The 26735-nt window shown below is 45.5% G+C and overlaps 1 long non-coding RNA gene and 4 other non-coding genes across 6 annotated transcripts; all 5 read right to left on the bottom strand.

The window, feature by feature from the left end:
• Window positions 1–6790: 6790 nt before the first annotated feature.
• On the bottom strand, window positions 6791–18440 carry LOC146059532 (uncharacterized). Of its 2 annotated transcripts, XR_014470264.1 has the most exons (12): window positions 18305–18440; window positions 17066–17133; window positions 15901–15923; window positions 15668–15693; window positions 14818–14876; window positions 13845–13866; window positions 12878–12944; window positions 12463–12497; window positions 12231–12254; window positions 11698–11719; window positions 8829–10749; window positions 6791–7555 (listed from the first exon to the last, which is right to left on the bottom strand). It is a non-coding gene; the product is annotated as an uncharacterized LOC146059532 (long non-coding RNA). The 2 variants fall into 2 exon arrangements; XR_014470263.1 differs by lacking the exon at window positions 6791–7555 and having other exon boundaries at window positions 10658–10749; window positions 18305–18434.
• Window positions 12300–12438, bottom strand: LOC146061837 (small nucleolar RNA SNORA8). The gene has a single exon (XR_014471284.1). It is a non-coding gene; the product is annotated as a small nucleolar RNA SNORA8 (small nucleolar RNA).
• Window positions 14405–14541, bottom strand: LOC146061840 (small nucleolar RNA SNORA8). The gene has a single exon (XR_014471286.1). It is a non-coding gene; the product is annotated as a small nucleolar RNA SNORA8 (small nucleolar RNA).
• On the bottom strand, window positions 14945–15070 carry LOC146061853 (small nucleolar RNA SNORA18). Its single transcript, XR_014471298.1, has one exon. It is a non-coding gene; the product is annotated as a small nucleolar RNA SNORA18 (small nucleolar RNA).
• On the bottom strand, window positions 16900–17031 carry LOC146061863 (small nucleolar RNA SNORA40). The gene has a single exon (XR_014471307.1). It is a non-coding gene; the product is annotated as a small nucleolar RNA SNORA40 (small nucleolar RNA).
• Window positions 18441–26735: the final 8295 nt, after the last annotated feature.

Raw genomic sequence — 26735 nt, 5'->3', positions numbered from 1 at the left:
CAGTGTAATGTGAATTACGGACACTACTGCACGGTGTAATGTGAATTACGGACACTACTGCACAGTGTAATGTGAATTACGGACACTACTGCACGATGTAATGTGAATAATGGACACTACTGCGCGGTGTAATGCGAATATCGGACACTACTGAGTGGTGTAATATGAATAACAGGCACGACTGCATGGTGTCATGTGCATAACGGACACTACTGGGCGGTGTAATGTGAATAACGGAGACTACTGCGCGGTGTCATGTGCATAACGGAGACTACTGCGCGGTGTGATGTGAATAATGGAGACTACTGCGCGGTGCCATGTGAATATCGGACACTACTGGGCGGTGTAATGTGAATAATGGACACTACTGGGCGGTGTAATGTGAATAATGGACACTACTGCACGGTGTAATGTGAATAACGGAGACTACTGTGCGGTGTAATGTGAATAACGGAGACTACTGCACAGTGTAATGTAAATATAGGACACTACTGCGTGGTGTAATATGAATAACAGGCATGACTGCACGGTGTCATGTAAATAGCGGACACGACTGCACGGTGTCATGTGAATTACGGACACTACTGCCCGGTGTAATGCGAAAAATGGACACTACTGCACGGTGTAATGTGAATATCGGACACTACTGGGCGGTGTAATGTGAATATCGGACACTACTGGGCGGTGTAATGTGAATAATGGACACTACTGGGCGGTGTAATGTGAATAATGGACACTACTGCACGGTGTAAAGTGAATAACGGAGACTACTGTGCGGTGTGATGTGCCTAACGGAGACTACTGCGCAGTGTAATGTGAATAATGGACACTACTGCGTGGTGTAATATGAATAACAGGCACTAATGAGTGGTGTAATGTGAATAACAGACAGATAGGGGGTTATTCAGCATGGATTGCTAATTAGAGAATTTGCAAATCGAGTGATTATTGGATGACTGCACAAGCAAATTAGCGACTGAAACAGCAAACGAATAGTAAATACAAAGCAGCCACCAGTCCATCTCACAGTCTAGCAGCAGTGGGGAGTGCACCATCGCTTGCTGAGCTATACCAGCTGGGAGTGTCCTGTACTCTATTGCACGTGTTAGAAGGGCTCCAGGGACAGAGCCAATTAACTATGTAGAAGCAGTAAGTGCACTGCAGATCTCTGGACACACTTGGATCCTGCTGTACAATACACAGGTGCTGCTGTATATGTAGGTGCCCCTTCAGAGCTTGTTGGCAGGCATCTCCATGGCCTCTATTACTTACACCCTTGGTGTGTATGATGTAACTAATGGTGCGTACACACGGGGGTGATTAAAGCAAATATCACTGGAAATATGGTCGCTGAGCGACCATATTGCCAGCAATGGTAGTGTGCACCGGGGATAAATCGCCGGGTGCACGCTCCCGTTTTCTGCCCGTAGTAATCGCTGGTCGCAGGAACATGCTCCTGCGACCAGCTCATTTCCACTGCCGGGCTCCCCCGGCAGTTTCTTTTTCATCAGCGACCATCTCTGGTCGCTGATGCAAACGGAACACCGAGTGATATATCACTCGGCGAAATACTGTATAGCCCTGTGTGTACAGGGCTTTAGTCCATGTAAGTGTCCATCAAGAGCTTCATCTCCCCTCTAGTTTGACTAAGCTCATGATGGACAGTTGATCCATTAAATGTTTTTCAATTTTCAAGAGTAGAAAAGACAGAGAGAATGCCTTTTGCTGGTGCACCTAAGAAAAAAAGTGAGACTCATAATACATAACGTTTATTTGGTTTATATAAGAAAATTTTTTTGCAAAATGAAACCACATACAACAATGACAACATTTAATAAAAAGGGGAGGATGTTCCCCTGACTCAGTGTGACCCCAGATCTCCTCTACCCTATATGAATGAATATATTAAGTACGGTGTGCAACCAAATGAGAGTGAATGCTCTCTATTGGACAAAAGACTCGCGGTGCACACCCTCACCTGTTTTATAAGTTATCAAAACTCACGAGCATTTAGGAGGGTCCTTAACATAATAAAATAAAATTCTTACCATCCTGTGCGATTGACACATCTCTCCCCTAAATTTTTTTCAATTTTCATTTAATTCTCATTTTGAGTGATAAAAATCACCATTCCTTTTAAGGCATATCTATAAAAAGTTAATTTTTAAATATAATAACTATGCAAATTATTTATAAAGAGTGCCCCAGAAAAGACAGTCTTTTCTTGCACCCTTGTGCAAGGTCCCCTCCTTAACTGAGATACATACGGTGCCATGGTATGCCCATCCTGAATACATACAGTGTCATGGTATGCCCATCGTGTATAGTGATGAGATACACCAGGGTTGCCGACCCTCCCGGAATTCCCGGGAGTCTCCCGAAAATCGGGTCCCTCTCCCGCCCCCCCCGGAAGGGTGGGCAACCCTCCCGGAATCTGGGGGACCCCCTGAACCCACCGAATCGCAGCATGTAAATGCCTCAATCCATGGGTCTCAGAGGAGGGGGCGGAGCTAACACGGCACAATCGCGTCATTTTAGCCCCGCCCCCTCCATGGATATGTCATTTCTGCTATTTCCTGTAGTGGGGGCAGGGCTTAATGATGTCACCGTCAAGCCCCGCCCCCGATCGGGTAAGGAAAGTCTCCTCTCCGGGCTTCTCCCGGAGAGGAGCATTAAAAAGTCGGCAACCCTGAGATACACACGGTGCCATGGTATGCCCATCCTGTATACACACAGTGCCATGGTATGTAATGAATCCCTCAGGGTGCCTGTAGCGTTACATAAGATCCTCTCTACACCCGGAGGAGCAGCTTCTCCTGTGAGACTGTACTTGGCTGCTGTTCTGTAATATGAAGCCACAGCAGGAGTGTCAGCACAACGCCATTAGGGAGAGATTACATCCACATAATCCAAAATACAGCAGAGTGAATTAATCTGGGTGCTTTGTATTTCAAAACCCCTTTATGTAAATATATATATACAGGACGGGTTATACAGTAGCTGCCAATATCTGATAAAGGTACAGCCACAATAGAAAATTATTCAATCACTTATATTTATAGGAATATTCACATACATTTCCCCCCTTCCCCGTAATTCTCTGATGGTGTCTCCCCCCTATTCTATTTCCCCGTCCTTTTTTCTATTGACATTACCCAAAAATGGGTGTCACAGTATCTCAGAATCAGCTTTATTGGCCAGGTATACTTGGAATTTGGTTTGGATTGCTGTGCAGCAGCCAGGGTGGTAACAGGCAAAAAAAACAGTCACAGTACAGAGGGGTATATAGCACGTACAGATATGCACTAGATCAGGCATGTCCAAAGTCAGGCCCGGGGGCCAAATGCGGCCCGTGCTGTAATTTCAAGCGGCCCGCAGCCTCAAGCTGGAAGCAGGCAGAGCATCAGATGTGGGAAGCACAGCACAGGACACTAAAGGTGGGGCTCCGGCGAGCACGCCTTTACCTTGCTGTCTGCTGCAGTGAGGAGGTGCCGGCCACCACAGTCAGATGTGTTTGGTGTCCTACCCCTGCTGCTGCAGTCGTATATCACCCTACTCCACAATCACAGTGACAGCAGTGTTTGGGGAGGGGGGGCAGCAAGGGGGAAGCTTGCTACCGTAACATGCAGTGCGGAGGAGGGTGGCAGCGGGAGCCCAAGCATCTCCTGTCCTTGCAGTGCCTGCTTTGCTTCTCCTTCCTCTGGCTCACACAAGGGGCTGGGAAACATACAGAGAAGGGAGGGGGCAGAGTGGGGGACATACTTTGAAGGAGGGTCAGGCTGGGGGACATACAGTGAATGGAGGCAGTGACGGACATTCAGAGAAGGGGGAGCAGGGGCAGGCTGGGGGACATAGAATGAATGAGAGCAGAGTGGGGGACCATTCTGATGTGGTTAATGATTCAAAGAATGTCAGGCTGAATGGTCAGCCCCCACACATTTACACTTCACCAAATCTGGCCCTCGTTGCAAAAAGTTGGGACACCCCTGCACTAGATGTATCCGAATGGGGGACATGGGGAACATATATTTACTGAGCTGTATAGCACCCAGGCAGGTGCTGGACGGGGGTCCAGACAGGCATTTACCCGACATCGGGATCCCGACTGTCAAAACACTGACAGACGGGTTCCCGACGGCCACCTACTATTCTCCCTCGTGGTGGTCCACGACCCCCATAGAGGGAGAATAGAATAGGTGGTGAGCGCAGCGAGCCACCGTGCACGCAGCGTGGCCATCCCGCCGACTGTCGGACCTATACCACACCCCACCCAGGCAGCCGTTCAGTGGCACCACTTGGTGACTACAACAGCCAGATAGGTAGACAGTAAAACAGTACAGATATGGGCACACTTGCCTACCTGACCCTATCCATGCGGGAGAAAATGCTCTGTTCCTGGACTTCCCTGGTAATGTAGGATTGTCATCACCTGTGGTGAAACACCTTTACCTAGCTCCCCACAGGTGATGGCAATCATACATTACCAGGGAAGTCCAGGAACAGAGCATTTTCTCCCGCATGGAGAGGGTCAGGTAGGCAAGTATGGATATGGGACATGACAGGGGTGACACAGGTTACTTATTTGGCTAGCAGCACAGATCCTAGGCAGCCATCAGTGGCGCCATCTTTATGTTGCTGCTCACAGGGCAGCAGTGGAGGGGCTCAGCAGGCTAGCGTGGGTGGTTGCAAAGTGGGAAGTCAGTGAGGCCGGTTTTGGGCCGTCTGGGCTGCCCCTGATAGTGTAGTGGTACCTTGGGAGCCTGCAAGGCCGTAAGTCCGCAGCCGGGGGTGGGGGGTCCTGCTGGTGCGGCCATGTTGTCATCTGTGTATACTTGCTATCAAATTGATTGTATTTATATACTATCTTTCTGATGCCGTATTTTGTGCTGATAAATAAAGTTATAAAAAAAAATAGCTATAGATATAAGAACGACACGGATAGCATTTATCGAATAATGACTGATGTGGACATAAATTTATTGCCAATATTGTTAATACTTTAGAAATATTGATTCTTTTCTTTATTATGATTCAAACGAATATTGCATATGTTAACAAATCTGTGCGAATCGATGTCACATTCATATTGTACATATATTGTTGTTTTTGACAAATATATTGTAAGGTGAAAGCATAATAAAAAAAAATAGCAAGGTGTAACCAAGCACTGAAGGAACACCTGCTGTGTACAGCAGCACCGGTGTGGTTCACAGCCAGATCCAAGTGTGACCACTGCTCTTCCAACAGAGCTATGTGGCAAAGCCGCTGCAGTTATGTGGGGTACACACCAGGACGACCACCGTCGTTCACGACCGATAGACGACCATGGAACGATTTCCCTTGGACTTCCCGGGAGCTCCCAGGCAGTCCCCAGCAAACGATTAGCAAAAATTGTGTTTTTTTGCGGAACGATCTAGATCCGATCCCGATGCGCCCGCGATGGTCGTTAAGACGGTCGGATCGCTGGTTTTTGTTTTTTTTGCAAGAACACATGCGACCGTCGTCAGATGGGCCTTTGAAATTTGAATGAAGGGGCTGGACTAGCAGAGGGGGAGGACTAGCAGAGGGGGATAGGAATAGCAGCAGCCATTTTAAACCAGTGTATTTCTGCTTTGTTACTAGTGAGGCTTGGTTTATACCTGCTGAACGCTGGACATAGCTATTTACACATTACTTTGTTTTGCCTGCCATTACAAAGTGTCTTTTAACCCTGCACTATGGAGAATGCAGTGATGGGTAGTCACCAGCAACAGTACCTGCTCTATTATGCAGTTTTGAAGCTCAGGCGTCAGAGAGCCCAGCGCAGGAGAGAAAGATCATGCTGGACAAAGCAGTGGCTACTTCAGCGTCAGACTCGTTCGCACATGCCACTGCTCAGGGACATCAGGGAGAATAACCCAGACGATTTCCGTAACTTCTTGAGGATGGATGATGCCACATTCCAGGAATTGCTGCGTCTGGTGACTCCCCACATCGAGAAGCAGGATACCAAGTATCGCATGGCTATCCCTGCTGAGGAACGGCTGGTGGTCACCCTGAGGTTTCTGGCGACAGGACGGTCTCTTGCTGACCTAAAGTTTGGATCCCTCATCTCCCCGCAAGCTTTGGGCCTCATCATCCCGGAGACCTGCAAAGCCATTGTGAAGGTGCTGCAGTACCAGTATTGCAAGGTAAGGATGAAATATACACTGTACACTTTATTGTGCAAACAAAATATTTTTATTTATAATTTAGGCCTAGGACAGAAACAGGTTTTTTAGGCCTTTCATGGTTAAAACATGTAAAATAGTAAATAGATTGTGTCAACAAAAATATATTATAATACCATATATAAAAGATATTGTACAAAAACACACACTATATATAAAGATTTAAGTATGTATGACCCAGTTTAAACTTTCCCAATAAGTACGGGCTACTGTGTGGCAGAGGATGTCTGCCGCAGATAAGTAAAGGCTGCGGCCCACATGGCGCATGGCGCAGATGCAATGGTCCCGGCCCCATTGATGTGCGCCATACGCCATGTGAGCAGTGGCCATCACATACCTGCAGCTGAGACCATGTCTGCCGCACAGTACCCCATACTATTGGTAAAGACAAAAGGGCAATAAATGGAGTTTGCTATCCAGATTGAGGAGAATCCTGTTCTCCCTCTGGTAATGCAGGTACAGGTAGCAGCATATAAAAAAACAAAAAACACACTCTGGTAACTTCTGGAACAGGCACTTACAACAGTAGGGATAAGGTACTGTGTGGCAGAGGATGTCTGCTGCAGATATGTAAAGGCTGCGGCCCACATGGCGCATGGCGCAGATGCAATGGCCCCCGCCCCATTGATGTGCGCCATACACCATGTGAGCAGTGGCCATCACATACCTGCAGCTGAGACCATGTCTTCGGCACAGTACCCCATACTATTGGCAAAGAAAAAAGGGCAATAAATGGAGTTTGCTATCCAGATTGAGGAGAATCCTGTTCTCCCTCTGGTAATGCAGGTACAGGTAGCAGCATATATGTAGAAAACCAAGACAAAAGACACTCTGGTAACTTCTGGAACATGCCCTTACAACAGTAGGGATAAGGTACTGTGCGGCAGAGGATGTCTGCTGCAGATATGTAAAGGCTGCGGCCCACATGGCGCATGGCGCAGATGCAATGGCCCCCGCCCCATTGACTTCTTGGTTTTCCTGTTCGACCATAAGGACTACTCCTGTCCTCATCGACTCCTGGCTGAGGGTGAATGTCAACCGGTCATAGTACCAGAGCGATGTTTGATACATCTCGTCGACTCCAGCACCAGACTTCTTTGCAGCCTCCATCTTCTTGTGTTCCTTTAAGAACACCGTGCGCATATTCTGGATGCGTTTCCTCACCCATTCAACATTGGCCTCTGGGTGAAATGGAAGACTGTAGCGTGCCAACTCCTCCAAGGCTTGGTTTCTTTTAATTTTGTTTGAATACTCCTTGGATTTGGTTCTCCACAGGCATTCGTGTGTACGATATTTTTCAATAAACCCTTCCAAAAACTCTTGTTCCTTTGCGTTGGACATTGGGACTGTAAAAAGATAAAACCATTTTAGTTGTTATAGTTATACCCATGTTTTGTTTCATATTTAAATTTTTATAGTTATAGTTACCAGTTTACCTAGTTCTTATGTTTTAAGTATTTAAAATGTTAATAAACTTTTATGAAAACCACTATACATTTTATTGTGCAGATTGCTATTCACACACACAGGTGAATGGGGCCTAGCAGAGAGGAGTGCATGGAATACTGCAATGGTGGACAATGGTTTATGTATATATATCTATATATACACAAACACACACACACAGGTGAATGGGGCCTAGCAGAGAGGAGTGCTTGGAATACTGCAATGGTGGACAATGGTTTATGTATATATATCTATATATACACAAACACACACACACACACACAGGTGAATGGGGCCTAGCAGAGAGGAGTGCTTGGAATACTGCAATGGTGGACAATGGTTTATGTATATATATCTATATATACACAAACACACACACACAGGTGAATGGGGCCTAGCAGAGAGGAGTGCTTGGAATACTGCAATGGTGGACAATGGTTTATGTATATATATCTATATATACACAAACACACACACACAGGTGAATGGGGCCTAGCAGAGAGGAGTGCTTGGAATACTGCAATGGTGGACATTGGTTATATGTATACACACAGACATGGGGCCCACCCAAAAAAAACAGTGACATGGTCGGGTGCACGGTTGCCAAACCAGCGCTTTATACACACTATATACATTGGTGGCAACAGTGGGCATGCATAGAAGAGCATTGGGAGTGCAAACATACCAGGTTGTTGTTCTGGGAGATGAGACAAGAAGGAGAGTCCAACTGCTGCGCCAGCGCTGTTTGCTATGTGGAAAAACATGGCGCCGGGGGAGTGTTTAGGAAATGCCACTCAAATAGGCTGGATCAAACGACGGACGCACCGACGGACGGACGACGGAGGCGGCAAAAAACACTCACGATCTGCATACGATTGACGGTCGGTCGGCCTGGGATTGACGGATCCTACCTGCAGCACGTAGGACCAAAGATGCGACCAAACGAGCGGCGTGAACGCGCATTTGATCGGAATCGGATCAAATAAATGTCAAAAACACACGATAGTACATACAATCTGCATACAACCGGTCGGAATTGGATCTAAATTGACAGAATCGTGCCCTAGTCGTCCTGGTGTGTACCCAGCATTAGTTCGCTCTATCCCTGGAACCCTGATAATAAATATAGCGCAGCATATTCCGTTGTGCAATAGGGAACAGGATGGCTCTCACCTGGTACCGCTCAGCATGCGCTGCAGCAAGCAATGGTGCACCCGCTCCAGCTGTTGGGATGTGAGACGTGTCCGCAGGTGGCTGAATGTCATGAGTCTGAACCACCAGCCATCATCACACAGTGGAGCTGGAGCTCTGCCACTTCACTGTGGGCTCAGTTTCCTGTAGACCGACAGAGTGCTATAAATATAATTCTGGATGTCAATTGGACATTTTATTTCCCCACCTCCCTCATGAATCATCAGAAAAAGTTAGTCACCAGTGACAGTTCAGTTGTGAAATCAGGGCAGGGGATGTATGGGGTCCCATCCAAAATACGTTCATTTTGGACGTAAATTAGGACAAGCACATGGTAAATAAGTCAAGTGCATCAGGGTACAGGACACTGAAGCAATTATCAATGTGGTAGATCTAGGAATCCTAGAAAAGCACATGAGGAGAGAGGGCCCTGCTCATGAAAGCTTACATTCTCTAAAGGGGATGTTAGAACGGGATGACACAGAAGAGTGAACATAAACCGGTTAGGATGAGAGACTGTTGAGTTTTATGCAGGAGAGTACAAAGATGATCAGCTCAGTCTTTGATATTTAAGAATAGATAAGACAGTTGGAGATATGAGGGAGAGAGCTCAGGAGATGTAATTTCAGTATCAGCATAGATGTGATGGTGGAAGCAGACTGAGCTCACCCAGAGAGGAGATATAGAGATGAATAGGACCAAGAACCGATAACCCCTGTAATAACAGCAGGCTAGTATCCCAAGTACATCCAGTAGCAGACCAATCACTGCTGTGGCATTTTTGGGCTGCAAATTCCAAAAATATTTTTGGTTTTTAGTGATGATCCTCCTCCTGATCCTCCTCCTCCTCCTCCTCCATCTCCATCCCTCAAGCTACGCAGTATACCCGCAAATCCACACTTCTGGGACCAGTGACGCTGCTAACAAAACTGCCTGTCACTTTCCCATCATTAGACAGGAGCATGGTGGGATGATACACATACCTGGGAAGTTGGTAGCATTTTATCATGTTCAGCCTTTGAAAGCTAAGCAAATTTGTCAAATGTAAAAGTTGCCAAGCGAACATTTTATTCATCATATTGCCCTGTAATGTTCACCTTTCATAAGGAATTACATTTTGCACTGAATTTATATGATGAGGAACTGGCATATTTTGCACAGAGATTTTAGCACTCAAAGGGTTAAATATGGAATTACAGGTTGAGTGTCCCATATACAAATACCACACATTCCAGAAAGTGCCTTTTTTGCTAAAAGCACTGAGGATATGATGATAGGTAACTAGTACTGAATATGTGCAAGAAAATCACTGCTTCGCATTCAAAGTCAGTACCTAAGATTATACACAAATTTCATTTCATGTACAAATATGTGTGTATACAACATAAGACATTGAAATATATAAATATTCTGAAATACAGAATACTCCTTAACCCAGGGCTGGGCAACACCGGCCCTCCAGCTGTTGATAAACTACACATCCCAGCATGCCTTGCATCAGTTTCAGCATGGCCACACGGCAAAACTAATGCAAAGCATCCTGGGATGTGTAGTTCATTAACATCTGGAGGGCCGGTGTTGCCCAGTCCTGCCTTAACCAGTTACCTAAAATTCTGGTCCCGAGCACTTTGGATAAGGGATACTCCACCTGTACCATTTCATCCTAAAGACTGGTGTTGAACTGGAAATGCTCAGAATTCTTTGCTTTCATTTGACACGAGTGAACATTTTTTTGTATGAGAAGTGTCAGCAATATGATCAGAAATAGAACCACCATTTGCAGACTGGTGACAAAACCACAAAAAACAAGATTTCAGAATAAGTTTTATTCCAGAATCAGGAAAAGAAAATTAGATCTATTCCACATGATTGTTCTGACCAACAGCTATGGTGCTTCACAACTCTAGAGGAGAAAGAATGGGAAAGTTATTTCAATTCAGTGACACTAAATGCACAAGACTACAGAACCATAGACATTCAGTATTGATACAAGCTAGTATCAACAGGGGAAGCCAAACCAGTCATGTTTTCCAAGTCACACGTAGATCTGTAGAATGTGTGATAGGAATGACTGCACCTGTGCACCAGCTAGGCAGTTTGGGAAACCATGGGCTGTTAGTAGATCTTGAAGACTGGTTTGTCCAGCTCTGCACATGATTAGTCACCCGGGGGGGGGGGGGGGAAAGCACTCAGTTAACACTGCCTCCTCCCTATAGGGTGAACAGGACCCAGGTTACCCATCAGTAGCAGACCAACCCAGGTATTTTCAGAAGACTTCACACATCGACCTGGCAACAACCAGGGTCAGACCAGAGTTATATGTGTGCAATGTTTAGTCACCCGGGGGGGGGGGGGGAAAGCACTCAGTTAACACTGCCTCCTCCCTATAGGGTGAACAGGACCCAGGTTACCCATCAGTAGCAGACCAACCCAGGTATTTTCAGAAGACTTCACACATCGACCTGGCAACAACCAGGGTCAGACCAGAGTTATATGTGTGCAATGTTAAGGGAAGACTGCAACATGGAGGGAAACATGAGCACTGAAGGGCCAGGGGGAACAGACTACTGGTGTCCAGACTACAGAACTATCCACATTAGGAGCCCATTCAAGTCTAACAAGTTTAATGAGCTTACAGATCACACAGCACAGGGGAGGCTGCTATTGTTCACAATGTAACAGAAGGTATCACCACTATGAAAGTCCATAGCTCACATGGGAGTGGCTACAGTATCCGGTAGGGGTTAATAATCTTGGTCGTTGTGTAAGAACAGCTGGGGTAAGCCAGAGAAGCTCTGTGACATGACCACTAGGCTACATGCAGACAGAATGGTGTACTGGCTAACTGTACCTTGGTAGACTTCTCCTTCAGCCTGTATGGAGGGAAAGGAGAATGGATTAGAGTCCGGTTTATACTAATGGTGTCACATACATCTGCAGAGCATTTGTTCACCAGAAGGCTCTGTGCTGTAGTAATGACAGCACACATTTATACCCTCTGAGGCTTTACTCTCAGGTCATGTCCACAGCGAGCCAGAAACTGGGGGTTCTGGCAGCTTTGGTAATGACCATGCAAAGTACACATGCAAGACAACAGAACCATTCATGCACCCAGGCAGGTCAGCCAGCGCTAAGCGGGTCCAGATGCAAAGCTTAATGCAGCCATTGTTACAGATAGACCCCACTAGGGTCTTTAATATGATTGTCATTAATTATATGACATACACATTACAGTCCATGTTTAAGATGTGTATGACTTTAAAACCTCATTTAATTAGGGTTACCCATCTGAACTCATGTACAGGCCTGAGCCATTACGGTTTAGTTAACTATGGCCCATTTTATCAAGAATGGGTATTCAGGTAGTAAATTAGTGCCATTTACCTGTTCTGATCCGAGGATTGTCACCTGTGAAGGAAAAAAACAGTTTAATATATAGGATTACAGGATGAGAGTTGTATCAGCATTAATACCAGGTATACAAGCACATGAGGCTTGGAAACCAACGATGCCAGTCACCGATTTATTATTGCACTGGTCAATGAACACCGCAATAGGAGACAGCCATTGGGTGCAGATACCGTTCAGTGCATGGATGTACATGTGGTCATCTCACCTCGCCAGGGCAGGAAACACCAACCGCTCCAGAATCTGCAAGATGCAGATAGTCTCTGGTTACTACACAGCAGGAGGCAGTTCAGTATTGTACAGCTAAGTGGCTATTGGTTGCTCACACGGTTTACATGAAACAAATGCATTCCAAGTGTCAGATATGAACTACCCAATCTGTTATTAGATAATAGCTATGGGCTAACTGCTGCACATAGTCAGTTCTAATCAGATAGATCGTTGGCTCACTCCTCAGTCACACAGCAGTTGAACATGATATCATCACATGAACTGAATTATGACAGCAGTTTTGGTAACCGAGTACTAGGCAGCTCTTCCATCATAAACAGAACTACTCTTCCATCATAAACAGAACTACTCTTCCATCATAAACAGAACTACCCACATGAACTGAAGCTTACCTGCATCTTCATAAAGGTGGTGCTCTGTAATAGCATATCCAAGACAGGATGAGCAAGTTCATGGCATCTGAAATAACGCAAGAGACAGATCTAGGTAAGTCATAGCTGTCCAGGCCATACAGAAGTGCGCTCCAAATCTCATCTGTGAGGGGTTCCCAATGACATGAGCTTAGGTCAAAGGCACCCAACTGAAAGACTAACATTAAGATGCAATGGTGGAGTTCCACTGTATACATTAAGGTGTTTCTATACATGAAAACCTGCCCAAGATTATGCATTGACATTGGCTATTTAGTAAAACAATTATGTTAGTTATGTCCGAATTAGCAGAGTTGGTGCATTCTGCCCAGTTTGTACTTACCCAAACCCATATTGGCCATTTCTGCATAGTTTAAGTCTAATTTTTGGACACCACATAAATTACTGGTTTGGTGCCAGGCTGCTACGTCAACACTACACCCCAGTGTCAGCCCTGTGTCTCCTATGGAGTGAAGATTAAATAGTGGCAGCTGCCTTTCTTGTGTACATTGATCTCATCTCCGACCAACACAAGAACCCTGTGGTCAGCAGCACCAATGGGCCCTGCGATTTAGTTAATGGGAGTAGGACTAAAGTGTGTATCTAGGCAGAAGGCCCGATTGGGGTAGTGAGCAGATAACCACCACAGCAGTGCTGCCATTTCTACCAACTGAGGTGTACAAACAGTAGGTAGTTTAACACATAGCAACTTGATTTGCTTTATAGCACAGATAAGAGGGCCAGTCCACAGTACACAAGTGCATGACAGGAACTTAAATTCTCACAGTATCACCTCTATGAAAGACCATAGGGCACACGTAGTGGCTATAGTATCCTGTAGGGGATTATAATCTTGGTCACGGCGTAAGAACAGCTGGTGTTAGCCAGAGAAGCTCTCTTTGAAGTGACCAGCATGATACATAAACAGAACTGCACTGGCTGGTTATACCTTGCTCAACTTTTCCTTCAGCCTGTATGGAGGGAAAGGAGAGTTTGTTAAGAAACAAATTTATACAAGTGGCAGAGCATTAATCAGTTTGAAGGTTTTTCTGTAATCACCCGAACACACCCGCCGAGACTACTCTGATCATGTAGACAGTAAAGGTGCCCATAAACCAGTAAGATCAGATCTGGCTGGAACAAAAACATGGTTATGGATGAGTGTCAGTTTTGAAGCATTTCTAAGCAAATGGTCAACTGTCATTTTCTCTCATCCATTACCAGGTTTTAGTTCCAATCAGCCAGATCTGAAGATAAAGCTGCGTGTGTATGGCCACCTTTAGACAAAAGTGATGTTCTAGAACAGGCAAGTCCAACCTTGGCTGTATTGCGGTTCTGAAACTACACATCCCAGCATGCCTTGCCACAGTTTCAGCATTCCCTAATAGGAAAACTGTGGCAAGCCATGATGGGAATTGTAGTCTCACAACAGCTGGAGGGCCATAGTTTGGACATGCCTGGCCTACATGAGAATGAGAAATGTTTAGCAGGATATAGTATTATAGAATGAGTTGTATCAGCATAAATACCAGGTTTACAAACACATGAGGCTTGGAAACTAACGATGCGTTACTGATTTAATATTGCACCAATTAATGAACACCACAACAGGAGGAAGCCATTGGGTGAAGATACCGTACAGTGCGTGAATGTACAAGCTCTCACAATAGGTTTGTTTAGAAACAAGACCAGATACTTAAAGGTGTCCATACACTAGTAAGATTTATCTTTAGATCTGGCTGGAACAAAAACATGGTTATGGATGAGTGACAGTTTGGCAGTTTTCCAGCATTTCCAAGCAAATGGTCAACTTTCATTTGGTTTCATCCATAACCATGTTTTTGTTCCAACCAGCCAGATCTGAAGATAAATCTGCGTGTGTATGACCACTTTAAGGCATCACAGAAATAGTGCTTAATTACCTGAATCTTCATAGAGCTGGTTACACTTCACCCCAGCATCCAAAATTGGATCACGGCATCTAGAACAAAGCAGATGACAATGAAGTCCCAGCCAAGCAGAACATACAGAAGCTTGTGTGCCAATGGGTGATGTTATGCAGTCATAACCATCTAATAACCACAATTAGAGAGTAACACAAACTGCAACCTTTATCTCTGAGGCGTTTCCAACGATATGAACTTACATCAAAGTACCATCGGGATAGACCTCAGCCACCAGACTGGCTTCACAACACACTATTGGAGTAGACTGCATCTCACTTAAATCTCCCTCACATTCTGTTCATGTGAACCATGTCTTTAGATTACCATGACCAAGCAAAATGAAGACCGGCTCCTGAATTAGGCACATTTAGCAAATTCAATCTTGCCTGCTCAATGAACACCTATACAGTTTCCATTCATCACCATTGTGTACACCAGGGGCAGTATAAGAGGGGTCCTATGTGCAGACCACATCTGTGGTACATTAGTATACTGAACATTCCCAGTGAGAGCTGTTGCACCAACACAGATTTCAGGGAGGCAAGTAATTAAACACTTGTGCATGACATGTGGTCTGGACTGCAGGTGTGATTGTTGTCAGCCACTGCTCTGCTAATGTGTTGTGAGCTTGTGCATAAGATAGCAATGCCATGACTACACTTCATTTGATGTCAAAACCCCAGCAACCATTGCATGACCGGCTTATGTCCATGAGCAAGTTAAAGTAAGTCACCTTACATATTTGTTTAAATTCTATGTACAAGACTTTGTAGGGCAGACCAACATTCACAAGAAATTAAATACACAACAGCATTGGTGTAATTACCTTTTTAGCCACATTACACACAGCACCTGAGGAAGACAAAAACACAAGTGTTAGCACTCTAATAACTGTGTTCGGTGCTTTAGGGCTTACTAAATGAGCTGTTCAGTTAGGCATCTGTCACTCACACTGGGTCAGAGCAGTTGAACATTTGCCAGTCATCACAACAGTTAAACCGCATGAGAACAGTCATACACTCAAGTGAAGGACTGGCAACAGCTAAAGGGTAAACTCACCATAGGCCTTTTGAAGTCAGCACCTAAAATGTGAGGAAACAAAAGTTATTGCGATAAGGGGGATGTTCATCACGTATCTAAAAACAATCCCAGTAAAAAGTCCAAGTATGGCAAGAGGTGCTGCCAGCTTAGATACATCCTCAAAAACATACAGACACGGCAGATTATGAGTCATGGGCTCCAGCAAACCAGTTCCACCTCCATTTACAGCTCTACAGCCCAGACCTTTTACCTACTGTAGTCCAAAATAAAAAATGTAAACTTTATTGGAAGTATTGATGGGAATTCTAAGGTCCGGAAAATTGCTAATCAAGCGAGCAGCCCTGCTCTCAGCATGTTGCGCTAGAGCAGTGGTTCCCAACCCTGGTCCTCCCAACCCCACACAGTAAATGTTTTGCAGGTCTCCACACAATCACAAGTAAAATGAGCCAGTGAGTGGACATGTAGGGTGATCTGGAAACCATGAACTGTTGGGGGTACTTGAGGACAAGGAACCACTGCCTTAGAGCACCGTTAGGCTGGCGAGATACAGATTTCACTCAAATGTAGCAACTCGGTAATATAAAGAGACAGATCTACTATTGGAATGCCATAAACAGATCAGTGAGCGGGAAGCTACCATAGGTGTGGCATATACACTTAAGGACCCATACACTAGTCCGGCTTGGCTTCTTTTCACCCGATTAACTGGGACAACACAATACTCAGGTGTTTGACATCAGATTCGTAGTGCGGATTGGATGTCGGACCCAACCCCCTCCCAGTAGTGGGAACGTGGCTGCATGCAACACACCACGTCAAAGCACTACATGGGATGTATCACACGTAAGCCTACCACCCGGAAAGGTCCCCGGCTGGTCAATGGGTATCGTATGGCTCTGCACAGCAGGATATGGCCACCATTACTCAGAAAGCAGATTTAAACTGACCACGAATCAATGGACTGCTGCTTAATGTTTACATATCTTATAGTACAGAAGGCATCAAGACCATGGGACATTTGTCCCTCCCCATAAGTAACACAACTCCTACCAATCAAGTAGTTGTGGGTTGCAAGAGAAGGTGTTGGTCTCAGCACTTGCATTAGGTCAGCCCCCACATACAGGACAAACCAACAAAACTGCAAGTGCTACTACAGCAGAGGAACAAGCCAACAGCCACTTACCACTGTCACGGCACACGGTCCTTACAGAGGAGCTCCAAGTCACACACAGGCATTTCCAGCATATGCACCTATAGGAAGGGAAGAGTTAAACACCAAAGTAGTGGTCGCAGCACAGGTGTCAGATGTAGCAGGTCTCATTGTCATCAGTGCAACATTACATGATGGAAGCAAAACCTGTACATCTATATTGCCTTAGTAGGCACTTCAGGCACTCATGTAGGAGGATGCCTGTATATGCCGTAAGGCTGCACATGTAACCCAGCAGGTGCACACATGGCAGCTGGAATCATACATTGAATTGATCTGGGGTGTATTCTGATTATGTAACTTAATGGTTTAAACCAGACATGGCAAACTGGACTTCCAGCCATTGTGAAACTAGACATCCCAGCATGCCTTGCAACAGCTTTTGCTTTCCCAAATGGCAAAACTGGAGAGGCATGAAGGGATTTGCAGTTTTTCCCAACAGCTGGAGGGCCAATGTTGGACCTGCCACTAGGCTAGTTCCAAACAACCACCACCACCACCACCACCACCCACCCCCCCCCCACCCCCCCCCCATGGGCTACAGTGCCCCATATTGGGATTTCACACCCCTGCTTAGTAGCACAAGTTGTGGATACGTCCATGAGACATGCTGGCAGCAAAACTCAGGCGTCACTGAACCACCACCTTATTGGGCAGGCAAGGCCCCAAGCACCTCCTTCAAGAAGCTTGGGTATTAAGACATCACAGAGCCACCCCCAGAAGCGATTTATACACCCCAGCAGTAAAATGCCCTAAACGCAAAATACTTATAGACTAGTGTTCCTCCTAATGTATATAATACAGAGCATACAAGACATCACATATGCTAGCTGGAGTGAATGCAGGCACATGGCAATAGTCTGAGGCAGATATCTGGGCTTACACATGTAGGAGAGAACACAGTAACTGCTAGTCCCGATCTTAGAAAACTAGTTGGTACCACGTGACCGATCACCGCTTGGGTATGGGAGGCAAGATGGCCGCCACTCACAATGGCGGAGGAGGGGAGAGTTAAGTACACATTGCTCTGCACTGTATAGTGCGGTAAGGGGAATTACCAGGGTATATATACTGCAGGAGGGGCAGTTACAGCAGCACAGAAGGCGGTTAGAGTAGGTATATAATATTACCAAGCGCTGTATGGCAGCGCTAGAGCATGCGGGCAGGGTATGCTAGCTACAGAAGTACGAGCGGCACAGGAGGCAGGCGTACCTTGCAGCGTGGTAGCGCGGAGAGGCGATCCCAGAAACCAGCAGAACCAACACCGCCGCCAGAGAGATCAGCATGCAGCAGGGCCGGGGCTTATATACCGTCTCATGTGCTCCACCCATCCCTACATCATATCCGGCCAGCGCGTGCCCGCCACTTCCGCTTCTGTTGTGCCCTACCCGCGTCCGTGACGTCATCTGATCAGACCATGTGACCGGTGTCTAAACGTTATGTTGTACAGTAGGGATAGCCATCGGCGCGCTCGCAATCGATGGTGGCCACTGATGGTGCAAATTCGAGTAGTCATCGATGAATTAGGGGTGGCCATTGATCAGTGATTGATGATCACTGCCTATGCGATAGGAAACCATATATTGTTGTCATCCATATTCTTACAGTGCATTAGGGATGGCCATCGACCATCGACGATTTAAAATAATCGATGGTTTGTGACCGATGTTGAATACTTTTGCCATCGATGTGGGAGTACCAGATGGTTTCCCTACATCGATGGCAAAGGAGAAGCGATGTTTCCCTTTTTTTTTCAAGGTGTCGGGACACGGGGCATAGCTCCGCCCCGACACCCGGAAGTCCCGCCCCCGTGTTCTGATTGGCTCAAGGGCCATTCAGTCAAATATAATGGTTGACCATCGATGGCTAAAACTATCAATGGTTATCCATTAAATAGTTTGCCACTATCGATGGATGGGTGCAGAATTGCCATCAATGGCAACCATCGATGGCGTCTGCACCGATGGCCATCCCTACAGTGCATGGCCCTCAGGCCAATTACAGCCTGGGACACAGCGCTTCACAGGTGTCAGAGGCAGAACTATGCTCCGTGTCCCAGCACCTTAAAAATCAAAACAAAAACCCTTTATTCCTTCGATGAAAGGACAACATTGGGGTCTTTCCTATCAATGGAAAATCCATTCAGCATAACCCATTAATGATTGTAAACTATCGATGGTCATCCCTACCATACAGTGTCCCCAAGGTCCTGCAGAAGCAGTAGGACAGGGTTGCCTACTTTTAAAGTCTCCTCTCCGGGAGGTCCTGTCAGCAGCACTTCGTCATGATGTAGACGTCATCAAGCCTGCCCCCCAATAGGGCAAATCCCTCAATTTGTAGGTCTTTGAGAAGGGGGTGGGGCTAAATGAAGCAATTTGCATCTTTAGCCCTGCCTAGGGTGACCAACTCATCCCTTTAATCCGGGACACATTAATTACACAGGTTCTGTGGCAGTTTAAAACCAGGTGAAATGGAGTCTTGAGGTGTGGCAGTTTAAAACCAGGTGAAAGTCAGCCACAGAACCTGTGTCCCGGATTAAAGGGATGAGTTGGTCACCCTAGCCCTGCCCCCCCCCCCCCCCCCCCCCCAGTAATTCATACCTCCCAACTTCCGTCCGGAGGAAATAGGGACACGAGCGCCCGAAAAGGGGGCGGGGCGTATGCAAATGAGGGCGCGGCTTATGCTAATTAGCCGCGACCTCATTTTCATACGAGAATAGACGCTGTGTGCATGCGCACAGCGTCTATTCTACTAGATTGGGGGGTCTCCCAACTGCCACCCCCCGCAGCGGGACAATGCCTGCCGTGGGTGGGACAGCGGGACAGGACCCGAAAATCGGGACTGTCCCGACGGAATCGTGACAGTTGGGAGGTATGGTAATTTAGTGCTATGGCCAGGGAGATTCGGGCAGGTGCTTAGGGTTGCCACCTCAGTCAACATCGATTCCTGGAGATCCCCCCCCCACTCATCCCAATGCTCCTGAATTGTAGGTGTGATCTAATAAAGTGGACGTGGCCTATTTAAAAAGTGGGTGTGGGATGAAATACAGACTCAGGGCCGGACTGGGACCACAAATCGGCACTGGCCTTTTGAGCACACAGGCCCACCTGCGGCAGGCACGGCAAAGCCGCGCGCTGAAAAGGGGCATGGTCTCTTGGAAAGGGGGCGTGGTATCACAAAAAGGAGGCATTACACATTATTGAACACACTGTAATGCCCATTACACATTGCTGCACACTGTATTGCCCATTACATATTATGACACACGAGTAATGCCCATATTATGCCCCCAGTATGTATGTCCCTAACACATAATTCCCCCAAGTAATTCTTCCAAGTGATATCCGGAACAGTTGCCCACCTCATACCTCCCAGCTTCTTGAGCGCCTGAAGTGGGAAAAGGAGGCGTGACATATGCAAATGAGGGCATGCCATATGCAAATCATGCTGTGTCTATTCCTTCATGCTGGGGGGGGGGCTACCAACCCCCCCCCCCCCCGCCCCCCACTACTGAAAGCCAACCGTCAAATGATGCCATCAAATCTTGTGCAAACATCTTTAGCATGTCCCTAGGTGCAGAACCATTGCAGCATTGCTGGCTGAGGATGGGGATGGGGGCAGGACTATTGAAACAACATCAAATGTTTACCATCCAGCAAACATCGGAATGCAGCCATTGAATGGTAAAACTACTCTCATCTGAATTAAAACATCAATGGTTGAGAAACACTGTGATGCGATGTCCATCCCTAAGCAGCAGCGACTGAGCAGTGTGGTCCTCGCATACTGCGTGCTTACTACTTAGCTGCTGATGAAGGGAGGTGATGTCTGGGGTGTACCAGGGAGGTGCTGGGACAATTGGTATATACGCAAAACAAGGGAAAGGGGGGAGGGGAGGGCCGAGGTGCACTGGGCTACTTATGACAGCAGATAAGAAGGCATACTCCAATCAACACAATCAAATCAAATATATAACATTATAAAGTTGTGGAGGTGCTCCCGGGGAGAAGGGTAAGTATCGAGAAAAGGGTAAGATATCCAAGAGAGGATATCTAAGAAGTCTCCCGGGTGGGGCACAGCCTTCTAAGTAGTAGTAACTGTTAAGACTAAATTTTATTGGTTAAAACATGACCCTCAAGTTGGGTCAGGTAAGGACAAAAAAGACAAACAAATAACACCTATAACAATTTCTATATAAGAGAAAGTAGTGAAATATAATAATATTCTCTGTCTATAGGTTGAAAGAGGAAAAAGAAGAAAAAATGTCTCTAACTTTAGGTAGCAGTATGTAATATACTTCTTGAGTAGTCCTATCAGACAAGAGAACGCCTCTACTAGCTTAGTATTGTCTCAATGAATATTGAATAATATTTAACAATAATGCTCCCTGTATGGAACAATAATTTGACTGCTGAATTCCACCAAAGTATCAGTAGGTAATAACAATAGAGTAGTTATATATAGGAACCCGAGTTGTTGGTTGCTAAGGGAGTGGCTGCTGCCTGTGCATGTGACAGATGTCAGTGAATGCACAGTTGAGCGGACCCCAAGAGCGTCACAGGTATCAGAATATAGGTAAGACGGTTTCTGCTGTTTCCAGGGGTAACCTGCCTGGCTCTGTTATCAATAGACAGTGCAGAGTCGGGTCTCGGGTCCCCTGAAAATGAGAGAACCCAGAATGGATAAGGACGGTAGATACAAGAGTACTCCCTCACTTATTCCCTGGTGTATGCTGCTGTCCTCTGTGTACAGAAATAACTGTAGTGAACAGAGGTTGAGCGATACTGCCTGGGTGGTGAGGTGTGGAAAAACAGTATAGTCTGCACGCTGATTTTAAAGTAGCACGGTAACCTGGATCTTCTCCTGTTTTGTCCAAAGTGACATGACAGAAAAATTCAGCATTAGGGATCCCACTTGCGCTGCTGGGATATCGTGCAGAGAGCAGTGGAATCAAGAAAAATAGTGAAAAAAGAAAGATAGAGTGGTGGAAGACACTGATTTTATATAATGTTTAAGCAGTATTAAAGTTTCAAATTTTTATCATAATCATGAATAAGCTATTCAATTTATCCTTTCCACAGTTGCATGTTATACTGCAATGGTTTAAATAGGTAATAGGTGAACAGTTTAGGCAGTTGTGTTATAATACAGCCATGTGGCTGTATTGATACACTCTTCAAGTTATAATTGGCTGTATGCAGCACTGTAACAGACACTGATTTATTGCTACTATGAGCTAGTACCTTCACAAAACTGGATGTACAATGTATGCAAAGTTGTGACAATTTAAAGTATGCAAATAATGTCAATATTGACTAATATACTCCCAACAATATATCAGAATGTAGCCATGTCACTGTGTAGGTACATTTTTAAATATTAATAGTGCTCGTTAGGTGTACATAACACTGACAATTGATATTGTAAATTAATGCGCTTATAGATCTAAGCATGAAGTATATACAGTGCTGTATTAGTAGAATGGCATGTACTTTTCCTCATGCCGAGTTACAGTGATACAGGATTGCTGCTATAAACTGATATACTCACAGACCTAAATACATATACACATGCAATACTGTGACAAATTAGGTAGATTAGATAGCGAATATGTATGTGCTGCCGCTAAGGGCTGATAAACTCACGATACTGGACCCCAGGTGGTCGATGTGGTGGGGGATCAATATGGTAAATTCAAGCCAGATTAAAAAACCGCTGTGGCAAACGAAGAGGGCTGGTATCCTAAATATAGACACCGGCAGTCAGAGCGTGTAGCGCTGTATTGTCCAGGCGCCGGAGTCCAGGCACTGTGATAAATAGCCTGAAAGCGCTAATGTTCCGATAAAGATTCCGATTGAGAAAGCCTTTTTGGTGAAACGTACGTCTCGGACTGACTGGTCCCCGCTGTGCACAAGCGGGACCTCTACCGCCTCACCTGCCTGCTACCTAGCTCTCCTGTGTGCCCACCGACCAACCCTGATAGCTCACGTAAGCGCAGATCAGCGGCTCCCTGCCAATTATACTGCCGCTTCCCGCGACAGCACTGAGACCTCATCCTTTCCAGGACTCGCACAGCACGAGTCGGCGCATCCAGACTATTCCCTGCCGGCTACTGCTGGATATCCAGCGCCGGTCAGGGAACCCGGTGCCCACACCTCCACATTCTAATTATCTCTGCCGGCTCCTGCCTGAACACACAGCATTCGACTGTGGGACCCTGGCGCCTGGACACTTGCCGGTGTCTGGACATAGAACATTAGCGCTTTCAGGCTATTTATCACAGTGCCTGGACTCCGGCGCCTGGACAATACAGCGCTACACGCTCTGACTGCCGGTGTCTATATTTAGGATACCAGCCCTCTTCGTTTGCCACAGCGGTTTTTTCATCTGGCTTGAATTTACCATATCGATCCCCCACCACATCGACCACCTGGGGTCCAGTATCGTGAGTTTATCAGCCCTTAGCGGCAGCACATACATATTCGCTATCTAATCTACCTAATTTGTCACAGTATTGCATGTGTATATGTATTTAGGTCTGTGAGTATATCAGTTTATAGCAGCAATCCTGTATCACTGTAACTCGGCATGAGGAAAAGTACATGCCATTCTACTAATACAGCACTGTATATACTTCATGCTTAGATCTATAAGCGCATTCATTTACAATATCAATTGTCAGTGTTATGTACACCTAACGAGCACTATTAATATTTAAAAATGTACCTACACAGTGACATGGCTACATTCTGATATATTGTTGGGAGTATATTAGTCAATATTGACATTATTTGCATACTTTAAATTGTCACAACTTTGCATACATTGTACATCCAGTTTTGTGAAGGTACTAGCTCATAGTAGCAATAAATCAGTGTCTGTTACAGTGCTGCATACAGCCAATTATAACTTGAAGAGTGTATCAATACAGCCACATGGCTGTATTATAACACAACTGCCTAAACTGTTCACCTATTACCTATTTAAACCATTGCAGTATAACATGCAACTGTGGAAAGGATAAATTGAATAGCTTATTCATGATTATGATAAAAATTTGAAACTTTAATACTGCTTAAACATTATATAAAATCAGTGTCTTCCACCACTCTATCTTTCTTTTTTCACTATTTTTCTTGATTCCACTGCTCTCTGCACGATATCCCAGCAGCGCAAGTGGGATCCCTAATGCTGAATTTTTCTGTCATGTCACTTTGGACAAAACAGGAGAAGATCCAGGTTACCGTGCTACTTTAAAATCAGCGTGCAGACTATACTGTTTTTCCACACCTCACCACCCAGGCAGTATCGCTCAACCTCTGTTCACTACAGTTATTTCTGTACACAGAGGACAGCAGCATACACCAGGGAATAAGTGAGGGAGTACTCTTGTATCTACCGTCCTTATCCATTCTGGGTTCTCTCATTTTCAGGGGACCCGAGACCCGACTCTGCACTGTCTATTGATAACAGAGCCAGGCAGGTTACCCCTGGAAACAGCAGAAACCGTCTTACCTATATTCTGATACCTGTGACGCTCTTGGGGTCCGCTCAACTGTGCATTCACTGACATCTGTCACATGCACAGGCAGCAGCCACTCCCTTAGCAACCAACAACTCGGGTTCCTATATATAACTACTCTATTGTTATTACCTACTGATACTTTGGTGGAATTCAGCAGTCAAATTATTGTTCCATACAGGGAGCATTATTGTTAAATATTATTCAATATTCATTGAGACAATACTAAGCTAGTAGAGGCGTTCTCTTGTCTGATAGGACTACTCAAGAAGTATATTACATACTGCTACCTAAAGTTAGAGACATTTTTTCTTCTTTTTCCTCTTTCAACCTATAGACAGAGAATATTATTATATTTCACTACTTTCTCTTATATAGAAATTGTTATAGGTGTTATTTGTTTGTCTTTTTTGTCCTTACCTGACCCAACTTGAGGGTCATGTTTTAACCAATAAAATTTAGTCTTAACAGTTACTACTACTTAGAAGGCTGTGCCCCACCCGGGAGACTTCTTAGATATCCTCTCTTGGATATCTTACCCTTTTCTCGACAATTGGTATATACGTAAGAGAGCATGTAAGGAAAAGGCTACTAGTGCTGGCATACCCCACCTCCTACCATTCTAGTGTTCACAGTGCCCCTTCTGGGTCAGTACTAAGGATGGACATCGAATTGTGATGGTTGACCACCATCAATGTTTTGTTGCGATTGCAGCTGTTTTACGATTCTGATTTTGTTGCCATCAAATGGTAAACATTTGATGCCTTGCGATGGTCCCACCCACTGCAGGCCACACTACAGTTGTGTTTCTGATTGTGCAGCCACCAATATCATTCAATGACGTCCCTGGGCCCCGCAGAACATGCAGGTCATTTGCTTATATAGTCAAAATGACCTGCATGTTCAGTAGACATCAGTTATCATTAACGACACGCATCATTAGCGATATTGAGTGTAACACGCTAGACGATATAGTGAACAATATTGTTAAAAAGGCCCTATAACCTCTAGTCTAGTGTGTATGGGGCTTTAGTATACATGAAGTTGCTGATATGACTGCATGTTCAGATGATAGAGGGGATCGTTATCGACCTGCAGGAGCGCCCAGCATTAACAATATAGGGTGGTATTCAAACCCGGCTGCTATTTCCTCCTGCGAAAATAGCGGCCGTCGCTTGCCGACAGCATTGAAGGCGGATTATGACAAAACAAGTCGGATCTGTTTTGTCGCATACGGCCGTAAGTTGACGAATTCATGATGGTTTTTGACTATCCTCGTCCGATTTCCCCAACACGCCCACTTTGCATCACTCGACAGCCAGAACATTGAATTCCGCCTGTCAAATTACAGTGGAGCGGAATAAAAACTACCCAGGTTTCCGACTGTTGGGATGTTTCCGACAGTCGGAATTCCGGATTGACTACCCCCATAGTTGGTACATACTAGGATATGCATGATAAAATTGTTAACGATATCATTATCGTATATTTCGTTGGCTAAAATCTCATAGTGTGTGCCCAGGTTTAAACTAGCTGGGTAGAACTCCATCACACCTACATTATCTCGCAGACAGAGGCTTGTATTCCGTGAGCGATAGATATTCACTCCACCATGATTTATTTGTTTGCATCACCTAATCTCAAATCAATGGATTTCAGTGAAGAATTCTCCCCTTGACTGATTACCAGATAGGAAAACGTAGTGCATACAGCACGTGATTATCTAGGGAGCACTACAACATTTATTCCAGCCCTGTAACACTACAGTCAGTAGAGCTGCAAGTCTGCATAACACACAAATTCAATACACATTTGTCGTCTATGCCTGTTCTGTTCTCGCTTCACCTATAGGTGGCAGACTTGTGTTTGATTAATACGGACATCAATCCATAGCATCTACAACGGCATCTAAATGATTATTACAGGATGCGTAATGGGGAACAGGTGTATACACCAAAAAGAAAAATCATCCCACAGTCACAAATGATCGATCGCCTGCTTTAATTGTGCCTCCAGCCAGGGAGCAACTGGAAAGGCCATAATTAGGTTGGGGGTGGAGGTGCCTGGCACATAGCACATGCTCTGTGGGCAGAGTACCGTCCAGCAGCATTCGAGGCTGCA

Source organism: Crinia signifera, chromosome 2 (assembly GCF_055691185.1).
Source record: "Crinia signifera chromosome 2, ASM5569118v1, whole genome shotgun sequence".
NCBI lineage: Eukaryota > Metazoa > Chordata > Amphibia > Anura > Myobatrachidae > Crinia > Crinia signifera.
The sequence above is the reverse complement of the archived record's forward strand: the minus strand, read 5'-3'. Positions and strand labels throughout refer to the sequence as shown.